General features: G+C 35.9%; 1 protein-coding gene across 2 annotated transcripts in view; it reads left to right on the top strand.

The window, feature by feature from the left end:
* The first annotated feature begins 10265 nt into the window (after window positions 1-10265).
* The window catches only part of FBXO25 (F-box protein 25), a 127955-nt gene continuing 120691 nt past the window's right edge, over window positions 10266-17529 (top strand). For both annotated transcript variants that reach the window (XM_044663612.1, XM_044663610.1), the window contains exon 1: window positions 10266-10359. The gene's annotated coding sequence lies outside the window, so the exon portion shown is untranslated. The remainder of the gene's footprint in view (window positions 10360-17529) is intronic.

Below are 17529 nucleotides of genomic sequence, written 5' to 3'. Positions count from 1 at the left end.
AATAGTATGGTATATTCTAAAAGTTGGGAGGTTTTTGCAATAAAAAGGGAATACACAAAAAGAATTATTAGTTTTCTTCATTGTGGGGATGGGGGAGATAATTCTCAACAAAGTTGAATTTATATTATAAAATTAATTTTATACTTTTCTTCTTAAAGCAAAACAATCTTATAAATGCTGCCAGAGTTCATTACAGTTAAAAAGAGTTAGTTTGGCATGGTTCACTAAGAGTAATGATAAATTAAGTTTATCCTCATCAGTCACAATCCTTGCTTATACTGGAGAAGGCTTTGATGTAAAACCTTGTCAATAAGAATGAAGGGAATGTGAGATGACCTGATCTTCATGAAGCTGTCTTAACACTATGATTTTTACATTCTTTTCTATTCTTTTTTAGATGTTCACTACCATTATTCTCATAAAAAGATAAAAGATCTTGACATTAAATCAAGTTCAAAGGTTAACTATTTATAAATTTTTTATCAGTCTCTTCTGTGAAAATCTAAATACTTGCCCTTCTCCAAGCCTGAAGTATTTCTCAAGGATGTTTCAAAGGTCATTGACAATGACTCAGGAATTCTACCTGCCAGTTCTTTCAGTACCCTAAAAACATAGTAGATATGGGCCTGGGAACATAAATTCAAATACGCCTAAATGTTCTATGCAAAGTAAGAGTTGATGAGTTATAACTTTTCTTCTCCAACTCTTATCACTGATCCATCCACCATGTGTTAGTGATCCTGTACTTTCCTTAATTCTCCTCTTTTACCCAATGTTTTTGCTTTGTCATTTCAGTCATGTCTAACTCTGTGTGACCCTATTTGGGGTTTTCATGGCGGCAATACTGGAGTGGTTTGCCATTTCCTTCTCCACCTTCTCCAACTCATATTATAGATGAGGAAACTGAGTGAAACAGTTAAGTAGCTTGCCCAATATCACACAGCTAGTAAGTGTCTGAAGGTAGATTTGCACTCAGGAAAAGTCTTCCTTAATTCAGGCCCAGCACTCCATCCACTCTGCCACCTACCTGCCTCTTTTACCCAATAGAGTTTTATTAAAGACATTTTTTGTCTATTATCTTTAGTTTTGCTCATCAACTTTAGTTCATTCTGAACCTTAATAGTCTCCCAAATATTCTTAAAGGACTGCCACATTTTTGTTTTCATCTGCTTTTACCTATTAATTCTTTTATCATCAATAGCATTTTAAAATCTCAGTTGATGAATTTTCTATGTATCCATATGATTCTTTTGATAACCTCTTTCATTCCTCATAATTTTTTTATTTTGTACTTTCAAAATCGCACTGTAGCAAATTTCTCATCTAGGCATACACATCACCCTCTTGCCACCTGGGCTGACATCTCCTCTACAATTTTAGCTCATGGGAAAGGACAAAAATAAACATTTATATAGCCCCTACTAAGTAACAGGCACTATACCACATTTACAAATATTATTTCATTTGATTATCACAACTTCTACAAGATAGGTGTTATCTTCATTTTAAAGTTGAGACTACTGAGGCAAATAGAAGTCACACAACTAATATTTGTCAGAAACTAGATTTGAACTTGTCTTTTTTTTTCCAGACTCAGTGAACTAAATCTATTTTAACACTTAGCAACCATGGGGTCTTCGTGGTATATTCTTCCTTTAAACCCTTTGAAATATGTTTTCCTAAGATCTTGGACTTATGATATGCTTTATCTAGCTTTCTTCTCCTCTTTCACAAATTTTAATGGAAAGTGTTCACTTCTCCATTATGCTTCTCTCCAATCCCCAATAGCAAACAGGTCCTCCTTGCTAGTAAAAATCAGACCCAATAGCGATGTTCCTCTCCTGACCCTGTCTTTTTAGGGATGATACACATTTAGGACAAAATAAGGAATTATCATCTGCTCTGCTTTGAGGAGAGAGGGAGGGAGGAAGATAGGGGGAGAAAAGAGAGAGAGGGAAAGAGAACAAGAAGGAAAGGGAAGGAAGTAAGAAAGGAAGGAGAGAGATACAAAGAGACAGAAAGAGAGAGTGTGCCCATCACTGTCCTAGAGCATAAAAACATGACAAACAAATGCAAAATAAGAGAAATAATAAATGCAACCTTTTCAAATCATAATGCAATAAAAATAATAATTATCAAGGGTACATAGAGAAGCAAACCAAAAATTAATTGGAAATTAAATAATATGATTCTCCAAAATCAGTTAAAGAACAAATCATAGAAACAATCAATAATTTCATTGAAGAGAATGACAAGGATGAGACATCATATGAAAACATATGGGATACAGCCAAAGCGGTACTCAGAGGGAAATTAATATCATATCCTTGAGTGCTTATATTAACAAATTAGGGAGGGCAGAGGTCAATGAATTGGGCATGCAAATTAAAAAACTAGAAAGCGAACAAATTAAAAATTCCCAGATGAAAACTAAATTAGAAAAATTAAAGGAGAAATTAATAAAATTGAAAGTAAAAGAACTATTGAACTAACAAATAAGACTAGAAGCTGGTACTTTGAAAAAACAAATAAAATAAAGTACTGGTTAATCTAATTTAAAAAAGGAAAGAAGAAAACCAAATTAACAGTATCAGAGATGAAAAGGGATACCTCACCTCTAATGACAAAGAAATTAAGGCAACCATTAAAAACTATTTTGTCCAATTATATGGCAATAAAAATGACAATGCAAGTGATATGGATGAATATTTATGAAAATATAAATTGCTTAGATTAACAGCAGAAGAAATTGAATACTTAAATAATCCCACATCAGAAAAAGAAATTGAACAAGCCATCAAAGAACTTTCTAAGAAAAAATCCCCAGGGCCTGATGGATTCACAAGCTAATTCTATCAAACATTCAAAGAACAACTAACCCCAATACTATACAAATTATTTGACATAATAAGCAAAGAAGGAGTTCTACCAAATTCCTTTTATGACACAAATATGGTATTTATTCCAAAGCCAGGCAGGTCAAAAGCAGAGAAAGAAAACTACAGACCAAAACTTAACGAACATAGATGCAAAAACCTTAAATAGAATATTAGCAAAAAGACTCCAGCAAGTGATCACAAAGGTTATTCATTATGATCAAGTGGGATTCATACTCGGAATGCAAGGATGGTTCAATATTAGGAAAACCATCCACATAATTGACCATATCAACAAGCAAACCAACAAAAATCACATGATTATCTCAATAAATGCAGAAAAAGCCTTTGACAAAATACAACACTCGTTTCTATTGAAAACACTATAAAGTATAGGAATAGAAGGGCCTTTTGTAATGTACAAATGAGACAACAAGGGGCCTTGAGCTGGTATCAGGCTAGCAGGAGGATAGTGGTGTTTGTCAGGATGAAGTGAGCCACTCAGTTGGGCTTGTAATGTGTTTATGAAAGGACAAGGATCCAAACCCTGGGAACTGAGTGCCCAGTGAAACCTCACTGCCACCCACCAGGTTCCTTTAAGATGTCAGGCAGCCAGCCCCACCCTGTAGAGGAAACAGCCTCCTGTTGTTTAATGGCAGACTGGCAGGAAATGGAAGTAGAGCTTCCTGCCCCTCAGCAATGGAGCTTGTTCCAGCCCTAACTGCTGAGAATCCCTGCCTGTTGCCTGTCCTCTTAGTCTTTGATAGTAGGGAAATAACCACAAGATTCACAGGTTAAGGCTATGGGATTTATTGGTAACTGGGGGAGGAACAAGGCAATGGTAAGAGGGTTAGGAAATGCTAAAATCTGTTGTAGAGGTTTATCTGGCTAAAGCTTGTAGAAGGTCCTTGGAAGGTCTAGGCAGGCTGAGGGCGGCAGCCTCGGCCAGAGTGAAGCTGTCTCTGGTTAGGAAATTGAGTTGATCAAATAGCTAATTTGTAGATGATGATAAATAATAATATTGAGGAGCTCTTGAATATTTGGTCTTAAAACCCTAGCTACCACGTTCTCACTCCCAAACCACCCTCTTCTAATCCCACCACCCTTTTTTCCCACTTCCCAGGCCCAGGGGAAGGGGTAGATGAGTGGTCAGGATGAAGTCAGGTCAGGGAAGAACCCAGTCTTGGGTTTCCAGGACTTTTTATACTCTCTGCTCAACTGCCAGTTGTTATCTGCCAAGTGGCTCATGCCCTTTTCAACATTCCATCCAGGGCAACTGACAGGTTTGCCCTAAGCCAACATGGCAATGCTAAAATCCTATATTACACTTTCCTAAAAAGAATAAACAGTATATATCTAAAACCATCAGCAAGCATCATAGGCAATGGGGATAAATTAAAAGCTTTCCCAATAAGATCAGGAATGAAACAAGGATGCCCATTATCATCTCTATTATTTAATTGTACTAGAAACACTAGCAGTAGCAATTAGAGAAGAAAAAGAAATTGAAGGTATTCAAATAGGTAATGAAGAAACCAAGCTATCACTCTTTGTAGATAATATGATGGTCCACTTAAAGAATCCTAGAGAATCAACTAAAAAGCTAGTGGAAATAATCAATAACTTTAGCAAAGTTGTAGGATACAGAATAAACCCACATAAATCATCAGCATTTCTATATATCTCCAACACATCTCATTATCAAGAGCTAGAAAGAGAAATTCCATTTTAAACCACCCTAAATAATGTAAAAGTGACGGGCAAACTATGATCCATGGGCTAGATGCAGCCTCCTGAAATGTTCTATTGGGCCATGCAATATTATTCCTAATCTGATAAATACAATGAGTAGGATACAATACAATGAAATTTTGAAAGAGTTGCCTTAGAAACAGACTGACAGATGAACATTTCCTTTCCTTTGGTTCCCTCTTTGAAAAGTTTGCCCATCACTGATATAAAATACTTAGGAATCTATCTGCCAAAACAAACACAGCACTTTCCACACAATTAAAACTAGATCTAAACAATTGGAAAAACAGTGATGGCTTATGGCTAGGACAAGCTAACATAATAAAAATGGCCATTCTACCCAAATTAATTTACTTATTTAGTGCTATACCTATCAAACTGCCAAGAAACTTTTTTTACTGAATTAGAAAAAAACTATAACAAAGTTCATTTGGAAGAACAAAAGATCAAATCTATCAAGGAAAATAATGAAAAAAAAAACCATGAAGGAAGGTGGCCTAGCAATACCAGATCTTAAACTGTACGATAACTCAGTGATCTTCAAAATAATATGGTACTGGCTAAGAGACAGAATGGAATATCAGTGGAACAGATTTGGGGTAAGTGACCTCAGCAAGATAGTCTATGATAAACCCAAAGATCCCAGCTTTTGGAACAAAAATTCACTATTTGACAAAAACTCCTAGGAAAATTGGAAAACAGTATGGGAGAGATTAAGTTTAGATCAACATCTCACACCCTACACCAAGATAAACTCAGAATGGGTGAATGACTTGAATATAAAAAAGGAAATTATAAGTAAATTAGGTGAACACAGAATAGTATATTTATAAGATATTAGGGAAAGGAAAGATTTTAAGACCAAGCAAATGTTAGAAAAAAATTACAAAATATAAAATAAATGATTTTGATCACATTAAATTAAAAAGTTTTTGTACAAACAAAAACAATGCAACCAAAACTAAAAGTGAAGTAACAAATTTGGAAAAAATCTTTATAACAAAAACCTCTGACAAAGGTCTAATTACTCAAATTTATAAGGAGCTAAATCAATTTGTACAAAAAAATCAAGCCATTCCCCAACTGATAAATGGGCAAGGGACACGAATAGGCAATTTTCGGATAAGGAAATAAAAACTATCAATAAGCACATGAAAAAGTGTCCTAAATCTCTTATAATTAGAGAAATGCAAATCAAAACAACTCTGAGGTACCACCTCACACCTAGCAGATTGGGTAAAATGGTAGCAAAGGAAAGTAATAAATGTTGGAGTGGTTATGGCAAAATTAGGACATTAATGCATTGTTGGTGGAGTTGTGAATTGATCCAACCATTCTGGATGGCAATTTGGAACTATGCCCAAAGGGCTATAAAAGACTGTCTGCCCTTTGATCCAGCCATACCACTGCTGGGTTTATACCCCAAAGAGATAACAAGGAAAAAGACTTGTACAAAAATATTTATACGGAAAATGAGGGGATGCCTTTTAATTGTAGAATGGCTAAACAAATTGTGGTATCTGTTGGTGATGGAATACTATTGTGCTCAAAGGAATAATGAACTGGAAGTATTCCATGTGAACTGGAATGACTTCCAGGAACTGATGCAAAGTGAAAGGAGCAGAACCAGGAGAACATTATACACAGAGACTGATACACTGTGGTACAATCCAATGTGATGGACTTTTCTACTAGCAGCAATGCAATGATCCAGGACAACTCTGAGGGACTTATGAGAAAGAACACTATCCACATTCAGAGGAATAACTGTGGGAGTAGAAACACAGAAGATAAAAAACTTCTTGATCACATGGGCTGATGGGGATATGATTGGGAATATTTACTCTAAATGAGCACCTTAGTGCAAATATCAATAATATGGAAATAGGTCTTGATCAATAACACATGTAAAACCTAGTAGAATTGAGCATTGGCTACAGGAGGGGATTGAGGGGAGGGGAAGGAAATAGCATGAATCTTGTAACCATGGAAAAATAGTCTAAATTAATCAATTAAATAAAATTTCCAAATAAATAAATAAATTTGTAATGCTACCTAATCCTCCTCCCACTTTACTTACCCTAATTCTTAATGAATAAAGTATAAGCATACATCCAGAGCCAAGGTCTAAACATCTTTTATCCCATCAAATCTCAGTGAAATCCATAAAGTATCATAAAACTACAGGCAGTTCTAGAAGCATCTCAGAGGATGTCTAATCTCAATTAATTGTCTTGAACATATGAATTAATATACACAATGTTCCACAAGTAATAAATGACAGGGCACTTAATTTAATGATTTCATCTCCCCTTGTTTATGTCTACTTCTGAATATTTTTTCCTTTGGTTTTTAAATATTTCATGGATGTTCCTTTGTGCTATTTGTTTGTTTGTTTCTTCCTTCCTCCTTTCGTTCTCTATCACTACCCACTAAAGTTCAAAGAAATAATTCAAGATATTGGCCATGTCTGAAAACGTTTATTTAATTTTGTACTTCTAGTCAATCATTGTTCTGTTGAAAGGGGATTGATAAATTTCACCATCAGTTTTCTGAGCTACGAGTGACCTTACAGACCACTTAGTCTAATCTCATTTTATAGATGAGAAAGCTGAGATTGAGAAAAGCTAAGAAACCTTTCCAGATTCATGCAGGATTTGAAATCAAGTCTTCCTGACTCCCAACTCAGTACTCTTATCTGTTGTGTCATACAACTGGTCACTGATTATTTTCAGAGTGCTATATATAGTCTGTCAAAATTGTCTACCTCTCTGCTACTGGTGGAATTTCAGAGTTGTTTTAGTTTGTATTTCCTTTTTATCATTGAATTGGAGTTTTTCTTTCCTATGTTTATTGGTAATTAACTTTTACTCTTTAAAAAAATTGCTTATTTGTGTCTTTTGATTATTTACCTATTAGGAAATGACTTTTATTTTATGTATTTGAATCAATTCTCTATAAATCTTGGATATCAAAACCTTATCAGAGAAATTTTCTCCAAAGCTTTTCCCTATTAACCTTCTTCTTTCTAATTCTAAATGTATTGATTTAATTATGAAAATTTTTCCACACAATCAAATTTTTTCATTCTATAATCACTTCTGGCTCTTCTTTAGTTAAGAACTCCTCAGTTTCTATTGTGAAAGGTATCTTTTTATTTTTCCTCCAAATTTATTTTAATGATTTGACCTTTTGGATCATGGATCCATGTGAGATATTTATCTGGGGCTAATTTTTGCCGGACTACTTTTTAGTTTTCTTTTGTTATCTAGGGACTCTGATAAATACTTGATACTTCTGTTCATATGCTTTTAGGTCTCTTTAGTCTCATCTAAATGTTCTGTTTATTAATGTTTCTATTTTTTAGATCAGCACTTTGTCAGTATTTACATTTTGGTTAGTATTTATTTTTAAATAATCATTAATGTTAAAAATACTTTTGATGATACTTCCTGTATAGTATAGTGTATAACATAGTATAGTGTATAGTACATAGTATAGTATAATATAGCATTGCTAGATCTTCTACAGAAAAGTTTGGTTATTATTTTGTCTAATTATACATAGTAATCTTCATAGTTTGCTTAGTATAGGATTAAATCTTTAATTAGCTTGGGAAATATCATTTTTACTATATCGGCATTGCCCAACCATCAATATTTAAAATCTCTCCAATTATTTGTCTTTTATTTTTATAAAGAATATTTTGTAATTGTGAGCATAAAAGTCCTGAATGTGCTTTGCTAGGTTTAACCTTTGCAACATCTCTGGAATATGTTCCTTTCTCTACATTGACACTATCATCCCAGGATGATGGGACTTCATCACCTCACACCTGTATTATTGCAACAGCCTGTTGGCAGGAGTGCCTGCCTCAGGTCTATCCTCACTTCAATCCATCCTCCATTCAACCACCAAAGTGATTTTCCTGAAGCCCAGATCTGATCATCAGGACAACCAGGGCATTCTTCTACTCAGTAAACCCCAGTGGCTTCCTATCTCCTCTAAGATCAAGTACAAAATCTATTTGACATTCAAAACTTGTCATAACCTAGTCCCTTTTACCTTTCTATTCTTCTAATACCTTACTTTCTGCTATGTACTCTTCCATCCAGTGACACCGGTCTCCTAGCTGTTCCTTGAACAAGACCCTTTATCTCTTGGCTCAGACAATATTCTTTAGCTGTCCCTCATGTCTGGAACACTCTCATCTTTACAGGAAGTTTTTTCCTAATCCTTCTTAGTATTAGTGCCGTCCCTCTTTTAATTATGTCCTATTTATTCTATAGGGCAGCTAAATGGTACAGCGTGTAAAGCACTGGACTAGGAATTAGGAATTCATCTTCACAAGTTCAAATCTGGCTTCAGACACTTAGCTGTGTGAGTCTGTGAAAGTCACTTTCACTCTTCCTCAATTCTTCATCTATAAAATGAGCTGGAGAAGAAAATGGCAAACCACTCTAGTATCTTTGCTAAGAACGTCCCAAACTGAGTCACAGAGTCAAACACTACTGAACAACAACATGTATCCTATTTATAGTTTGTTTGTACATGTCTGTTTGCTTGACCTCCATTTGATCATGAGTTCCTTGAGGGAAGGAACTGTCTTTTGTCTCTTTGTATTCCCAGCACTTAGTACAGTGTCTGACCATGACTGAAAGAGGGCTGGATGTAGAATCAGATGACCTAGGTTCAAATTCATATGCTGATATATCCTATTTTTGCGACTGTGGGCAAGTGCTTTCCCATCTGAGTTTCAATTTCTTCCTCTATAAAAATGAAAGGGTTAGTTTAATAGGGTCCTTATCCTGGGAACTGTGACATTTCTTTAAAATATCCTAGTAATAGGACGATTCTGAGGGATTTATGAAAAAAGAATACTATCTACCTCTAGAGAAAGAACTGTTGGAGTAGAAATGCAGATGAAAACATATGACATATCACTTGTTTATTTGGGTATATGATTTGGGGTTTTAGTTTTACAAGACTATTCTCTTACAAAAAAGAATAATATGGAAATAAATTTTAAGTGATGATACACGTAGAATCCAGTGTAATTGCTTGTCAACTCAGGGAGGGAGACAACATGAATCATGTAACTTTGGAAAACTTATGTGTTATTGGAATAAAATAAAAATAAAATAATATATCATGGTAATAATTTCAATATAATTGAATTCCTTGTTATCCTACATCTTTTATCTCATATAATTAAAAACATTATTTGAGAAAGGCTCCATAAATTTCACTGGATTGCCAAAAGGATCCATGACACAAAAATACTTCAGAACCTCAGGCCTAGATAATTTCCCAACTCTTCTCCAGCCCATGCAGCCTAAGGCTAACATGATGCACCTTGAACTCCATGGCTCCTCCCATATTCTTCGTGGCTCCGCCCACTCCCGAATCAGTCTGGTCCGCGGAGCTATTCTCCACTCCTGGTCTACAGAATTCTAAGTGAAGGCGGGGCGGGTGTACCGGGAACAGAGGCTTGAAGAGTCCTAGAGAGCACGCGCAAACCATGAAGTCGTAGGGCATCGGTGAATCTACTGCCCAGGGTAGCAACATAGACACGCGGAGACGGCACCAGCCAATCAGCTCGCGGAGAGGGGGTGGGGCTTTCCCCCTTTGGCGTTCTGAGAAGAACGTTTGGTGACTTCCGGCAATAACCAAGCGCTGCTGTCCAGGGCTGCGGAGCTAGGCACTTCCACCGAATCGGGGCACGAACCAGGTAAGAAGGAGGACACCCCTAGACTGGCTCCCGTCTGCGCTCAGGCCGCTCCCGACTCTTTTGAGGCTCGCTCTCCCCTTTCCCACACCCGCTCCATCCTCTGTCCCCACCTCTGTGGTCCTTCCCACCACCAACACCCCCTATCCATGCTCCCCTTCTCCTCCTCGCCTTCTTTTGTTTTCCCCCGCCCCCTCAACTGTGATCACTGTCTTCCCTTTTGATCCTTTTGCCCTCCCTCACTTTCTCTTGGCCTCCTCTTCTCCTCCACCCCCAGCCCTTCCTTTGCTGCCTCCTTCCAGCTTTCCTTATTCTCATTTGCGACCCTTCTCGCCTCTCTTCCTGATCTGATTGGCACCTCTGTCTCCCACTACTTCCCTGAACCTCTCTTCTCCTGCCATGCATTTCCCATCCACCCTCCGTTCTTTGTTTTCCCCTCCTTTTCGTTCCTTCTCTTTGGGGTTCTTTTTTTAAAAAATCTTTTTCCCCCCCTCTGTCATTTGTGCTCCTTGGCCTCCCTCCTCCTTCTCTCTGTGTTCACACGTCTCCTGGCCTCTTCTTGTTCTATCTTTCCTCTCCAAACCCTTGTCCTTGTCTGGCCTTCCTTAGCTGCCTACCTTACACCTTTCCTGCTGTCTTCTTTGTTTCCTCTTTTCCCTAGCCTCCTTCAAGTTTCTGCTAAAAATCCCACCTTTTGCAACAAATTTTCCGGTGCTTGTAATGCTTGTAATCTCCCCTCTGAGATCATTTCCAGTTTAGCCTGTATATATTTGTTTGAAAGTGTTTGTTTCTGTAATGACTCCCCACCCCCCCCATTGGAATGTAAACTACTTGAGGGCAGGGATTGGCTTTTGCCTTTCTTCATATCCAGGGACCTAGCTCTTTGTAGGTGCTTAATAAATGCTTCTTTCCTTAACTGGAGTCTACTTTTTCATGTATTCACCCAATTCACTTCTTGTTAAATAAAATCTTATAACTTCACTCCCTGTTTTCCATACATCTGATGATTGTCTTCTTCCTACTGTTAAGCTGTAATTCTAACCACCTTTCTCCATCAGATGCTGCCTCTTTCTCCATCCTGTTAAAAACCCAATCATAGAATCACATCAAGATGTTGAGTCTAGATAAGACCCTAGAAAAGTATCTGATCTGGAACCTAGGATCAGTCTTTTGTACATTTTACCATGCTTCTCCCATTTGTAAAGACTAAAAGTATCTTAACCCAATTAATAGCAAACTTTCTTCCTGGACAAGACACCATCTCTTTCCTTCCTTTTTGAGCAATTCTGCAAACAAGCATTTAAAAAGCCCAAATCCTGACATATTTACATCCATATTCCTTTGGATTCTCTCCATTTTCACAAGGTATCATTGATTATTCCCTTTACTTTCTTTATTCTTAATATTCCGCCGTAGATTCAATCCTAAAAAAAATCTGTTCATTCTCTATTTCTTTCCTTACAGAAACTTCAGCATTGATGTAAATAGTCTGGAAATGGGTAATTCTAAATTATTTGCATTAATTTATAGAAGAAAACTTGAATATCTATTGAGAAAAAAATGTTCTGTTGATAGGGATTCAGAGACTAGCATGACATTGGACAAATCGCTTAACTTCCTTTGATCTCAGTTCCCTCATCTGTAAAATGAGAGAGTTGAAATGCCCGGCTTCTAATGTTCTTTCCAGTTCTAGATCTATGATCCTATGTTCCAATCTTTCTCATTAGAAGACTATGAAGACCATGGTCTTTGAAAAATACAGTGAGAAATAGTAAACAATCAAAAATATATCCTTTTGAAGATCCATTAACTACCTATAAAAACACCCTTGCCATTATAATCAGTTGTTAATGTTGTTTGTTATGTTGTTGAACTTATACTATTTATAGATCATACCTTATACTTATAGGTTTTATTATCTTGAAGAACAATTTAATAACTAGCTTAATGATTTTTGGAGTGTTTAGTTGCTTACCTTCCACCTAACTGAGAAAGAGATAGCAAGACTTATGTTCAGAAAACTTTTTTTGAAGGTTAAAGATAAATTTGTTTGAGTCATATTTACCATAATTTACTGTAAAAAGCATTTCAATGTCAGCTTAATGCAGCTAAAAGTCACTTTCAGACTTTATTTTCTCATCTGTAAATTGAAAGTAACATTTGCACTATTCAGATTCATAGCATTGTTTTGAGGAAAATGCTTTGTAAACCTTCAAGTATTACTTAAATGCCTGTTACTATTTTTAATTTTCATAACTTTAGATATTAAGTATTACATAGTACCATGATAATGTGGATGTTAAATTGTGTTATGATTGTAATTGACCTGAAGAAAGCAAGGGAGAAGAAAACTGCCATTAAATGGTTGAGGAGTTAGCTATTTCTTTGCTACCCTTGCTTTTGAAATGGACAGGTTTTTCTACCTATACTAAAACTTATCACTTTTACTTAGCACAATAGCAATTGCAGTTTTTCTCCTACTTACATAAGAATATATTTTCATATTTTACTTGACATCATTTATGATGAAATATAGTTAGCTTCTTTACAAGTAACCATACAAAATAATACATGAAAGGGCAGCTAGATTATTTACCCAGCTGTGATTTATATATCCAACATACCAGAATTTATCCAGTTGTCCCAATAGATACTGTGAGACAAAGTTTATTTTAATTCAAGCGCCAGATAACAAAATTCTCATAGTGTCTTAATTCTTAAACAAACAAAGAAACAAACAAACAAAATATATATATGTATATATATATTTTTTAATTATTACATCATAGTGTTTTGTACGCAGTAGGCCCTTTATAAATATTTGTTCAATTGAATTGTGAATATTCCCGTTTTTTTACTAATATTTAGGCAGTTGGAAGCAATATCAAATCTTTTTTTTTTCCCCCAAGGAGCTGGATCTTTAGTTAAGGACTGAAGGTAAAATGAGAATCTTATTTGAAATAGAATGAGGCATTCCTGAAGGAATGTTATCATTTCATGTTTCTCTTTCATTTTGTGGCTAAACTGTCTGCATTCAAACTTCTGACCTTATCATTTGATTAAAACTGCTTTCTCCAAAATCATTATTGATCTCGTAATTGCCAAATCTAATGGCCTTTTCTCATTCCTCTTCCTTCTTGACAATTGATCACTCCCTTTTCCCTGATACTCTTTTATCTATGTTTTCATGACAGTTCTCTTCTGGTTTTCCTCCTACCTAAGACAGGTTTCTTTGTTAGATATTCATCCAGGTCAAGCCCACTAGTCTTAGATGTCCCACAGGTCTTTCTTTGTTTTGAGCCTTGTTCTCTTCTCCCTCTATACTGTTCCATTTAGTTATCTTATATCATTTCTCATGTATTCAGTTATCATCTCTGTACTGATATTTCTCAAATCTACTTATTCTGCCCTAACTTTTCTGTTAGACCTCTTAGACTCCTATCTCCACCTTTCTGACAATCTTGAACTCTATATCCTCTAGACATCTTAAACTCAACCTGTTCAAAACTGAATTCATTGTCTTTTCCCAAAAAACTTCCTCTCTTCCTAACTTCCTTGTTATTGATTTGGACACTACAATCCTCCCAGACACCCAGGATCACAACATAGGTGTCATCCTTAACTCATCATTTTCCCCCCAACCCCACCGTATCCAATCTGTTTCCATAACCTTTCAATTTCAGCTTTGCAACATCTCTCCCATATACCCTATTCTCTGCTCTGATTCTGCTACCACTCTAATACAGGCCCTTATAACCCCACTCTTTGACTACTGAAATAGTCTACTCCCTGGTCTGCCAACTACAAGTTTCCCATACTCTAGGTCCTCTTCCACTAAACTATCAAGGTAATCTTCCTAAAGCAAAGTTTCATGATGTTAACTGCTTACCCACATCCCCACTCAGTAAACTTCATCTCTATCACCTCCATGTTAAAATATAAAACCCTCTATTTGGCATTCACCACCTTTTATAATGTCTCCCCCTAATTCCCTTTTCAATCTTCTTACATTTACACTTTCCTACATACTTTGTAATCTAGTGACACTGATTTCCTTACTATTTCTCTAATAGGATGCTCTTATCTTCTGACTGGCTATTTTCACTATCTGACCCCCCACCCCAAGCTTGGAACGTTGTCCCTCTCCATCTACCTCCTAGCTTCATGACTTCCTTCAAGGCTTGTCTTGAGACAAGCTAAAATCCTACCTTCTACAGAAAGCCAATCCTGTTTCCCTTTAATTCTAATCCTTTCCTTGTTTTGACTATTTCAATTTTATTTTGTATGAAGCTTGTTTGTACATAATTGTTTTCAGGTTGTCTCTTTCATTAAACTGTAAGCTCATTGAGAGCAGGAACTATTTTTTTAATCTTTCTTTTTGTTTGCAGTACTTAGCATAGTTCCTGGCACATAGTAGGTCTTTAATAAATATTTATTAACCAACTGGCTAGCTGAGAAGGATATAACCAACCTCCATGGCAACTAAAGATTAAAAAGTACTGGAGTCACATTTCTATTAAGGAACAAAGGAATCTTTGTCATTCCAAGCAATCACAGAATTTCAAAGTTGGGGAAGGGCATACATTCTGGGCATGAGAGATGGCTAATACAAAGACACAGAGATGTGCAGCAAAAAAAACCTGGCTGCATAATGTGGAAAAGTAAAATATGAAAGTCTTGCTCTGAAGAGGCTTTCATTCTGCTTGGTATAACATATTATGCAAAGATCAGTAACAACATAAGGTAGCAGGAGCTATTGTTTTTATTGGGTAAAAGTGCCTAATGAATGACTTAGACAGTAAATGCTAATGGAATTTGAAATATAGGTTTTTTTGAGATCAAGAGGAACTGAGATAGTAGCTTGAAGGAAGAGTAAGCTTTGATATTTGGAAGAGTCCTTAGTAGCTAGCTATCTAGTCCAATTTATATACCTGACCAGTGGTTGTCAGGTTCTACTTCAATAACTACTGAAATTTCCTTCTCAGCTGAAACACAACTTTACAGGAAACTTTTCTTGCCTCTCTCTGGCATTCCATCTCACTTCAAATTACTTTGTATTTATATTTTAAATACTCATCAATATACATATTGCATCCCCTGCTAAAATGTAACTTTCAGGGGAGCTAATGTTTCACTTTTGTCTTTGTATCCTCAGCACCTAGCATAATACAAATGGTAGGTGATTCATAAATACTTGTTGATTGATTAATTCTATTCTCAAATTTTAAACTTTGCCATTTGGCATTGATAGAGGAAATTCCTTGCCATAAGTTTCCTTCACTGAAAAAACTGGTCTAAGTAAATCCATAGCAACAACAATAAAAACTATTTTCTTATATTTTTTCCAGAATCCTTAATCTAAGGTTTTGATAATAACGTCAGAGAATGATTATAATAGCTAAAATTATAAGCACTTTAAAGTTTACAAAGCATTTTGTATCTGTTTTCTCATTTGAGTCTTAAAGCCACCCCTAGGTGTGAGTATTATTATCCTTATTTTGAAAATAAGAAAATTGATTACCCAAGATCACACAAGTAGTAAATTGAATAATTAGATCTCAAACAGAGGTTTTATTCTTTTTTTTGAAAATTTTTTAAAATTTTGAATATTTTCTCCTAGTTACATATTTCAGGTCCTTTCCCTATCCCTCAGCTCCCCAACTCCTCTTAGCTGACACACAATTCCACTGGGTTTTATATGTATCATTGATCAAGACCTAATTCCATATTATTGATAGTTGGACTAGAGTTATCGTTTAGTGTCTACATCCCCAATGATATCCCCAACAGTCCATGTGTTCAAGCAGTTGTTTTTCTTCTGTGTTTCTCATCCCACAGTTCTTCCTCTGAATGTGGCTGGTTTTCTTTCTTATAAGTCCCTCAGCCTTGCTCTGGATTCTTGCATTGCTGCTAGTATAAAAGTCTGTTATGTTCAATTGTGCCAGAGTGTATCAGTCTCCATGTATAATGTCAAACAGAGGTTTTTTTCATTCAAGTCCAGTGGTCTTTCTGTAGTGTATTCCAAAGAGATAGTGATTCATAGAAATATAGTCTTAGCAATTATATTTCATAATTTTGAATTCTCTGATGTCCAAATGAATTTATTATCTTTTCCCAAACTGACCCCTTCTCCCTAATGTCCCTCTTTGTCAAGGAAACAAAAGATTTGTCATCCAAGCATCCTTGATTCTTCCCTCTTCAGTTACCTCTTATATCCAATCATTTGCCAAGTCTTAAGGATTCTACCTTCCCAATATCTCTTGCATATAAGGTTCTCTCTACACTTTCTTGTTTTGTCTTATTTTTTAAATTTTATAACCTTTACCTTCTATATTACAATTAATACTAAGTATCAGTTGCAAGGCAGAAGAGCTGTAAGGCTAAGGAGTTGGGATTAAGTGACAGGAATTTTTTATTCACTGACCACCTGGCTGCCTCCTTCTTTGCATTTTCAAAGGCACAGCTCTAGTTCAGGGCCTCATCACATCTTCCCTGGACTATTGCAGTAGCCTCCTAAATGGTCATAGCATTACATAATTTTTACAGTTGTAAATGACTTAAGCAGCATGTAGGCTAACCAATACCAGAAAGGAACCTACGTTATAATTTAATTGAGAGGAAGTCATCTAACCTATTAAAGACCTCCAATGTGGAAGAATCTACAATGTCCTAGAAAATTTTTTTCTGACATCAAGCCTGAATATGCTTTGAAATTTCTACTTTTTTTCCTTTTCATCATGACATCCCTTCAGATACACAGGACTACAGCTATCATAACTCAAACCCCAAATCTTGTTAAATTTCTCTATGTCCAGCCTCTTCCCTTTCCAAATGCCTTCTGCACATCTTCCAAACTGATACTCAAGAAGCTTTAGTGGCTCTCTATTGCCTGTGGTATAAAACATAAACACTGTTCTTTGTCATTTAGAGCTCTTAATAATCTGTCTTTATCTTTCTAGGATGATTACACAATTACTCTCTCTACATAGTGTTCCAGTCAGAATATTCTTCTTACCTTCAAGAACTCCTAACTCCTTTCAAGACTTAGTTCATGTCACCTTCTATAGAAAGCCTTTCCTCATTGCCCAAATCGATAGTGCTTTCTCCACATTATTTTGTAAATATTTTGTATGTCTTGTTCACTTGTATCCTATCTGTGGCCAAATCTTACTC

The sequence above is a fragment of the Gracilinanus agilis genome, chromosome 2 (assembly GCF_016433145.1).
Source record: "Gracilinanus agilis isolate LMUSP501 chromosome 2, AgileGrace, whole genome shotgun sequence".
NCBI lineage: Eukaryota > Metazoa > Chordata > Mammalia > Didelphimorphia > Didelphidae > Gracilinanus > Gracilinanus agilis.
The sequence above is the reverse complement of the archived record's forward strand: the minus strand, read 5'-3'. Positions and strand labels throughout refer to the sequence as shown.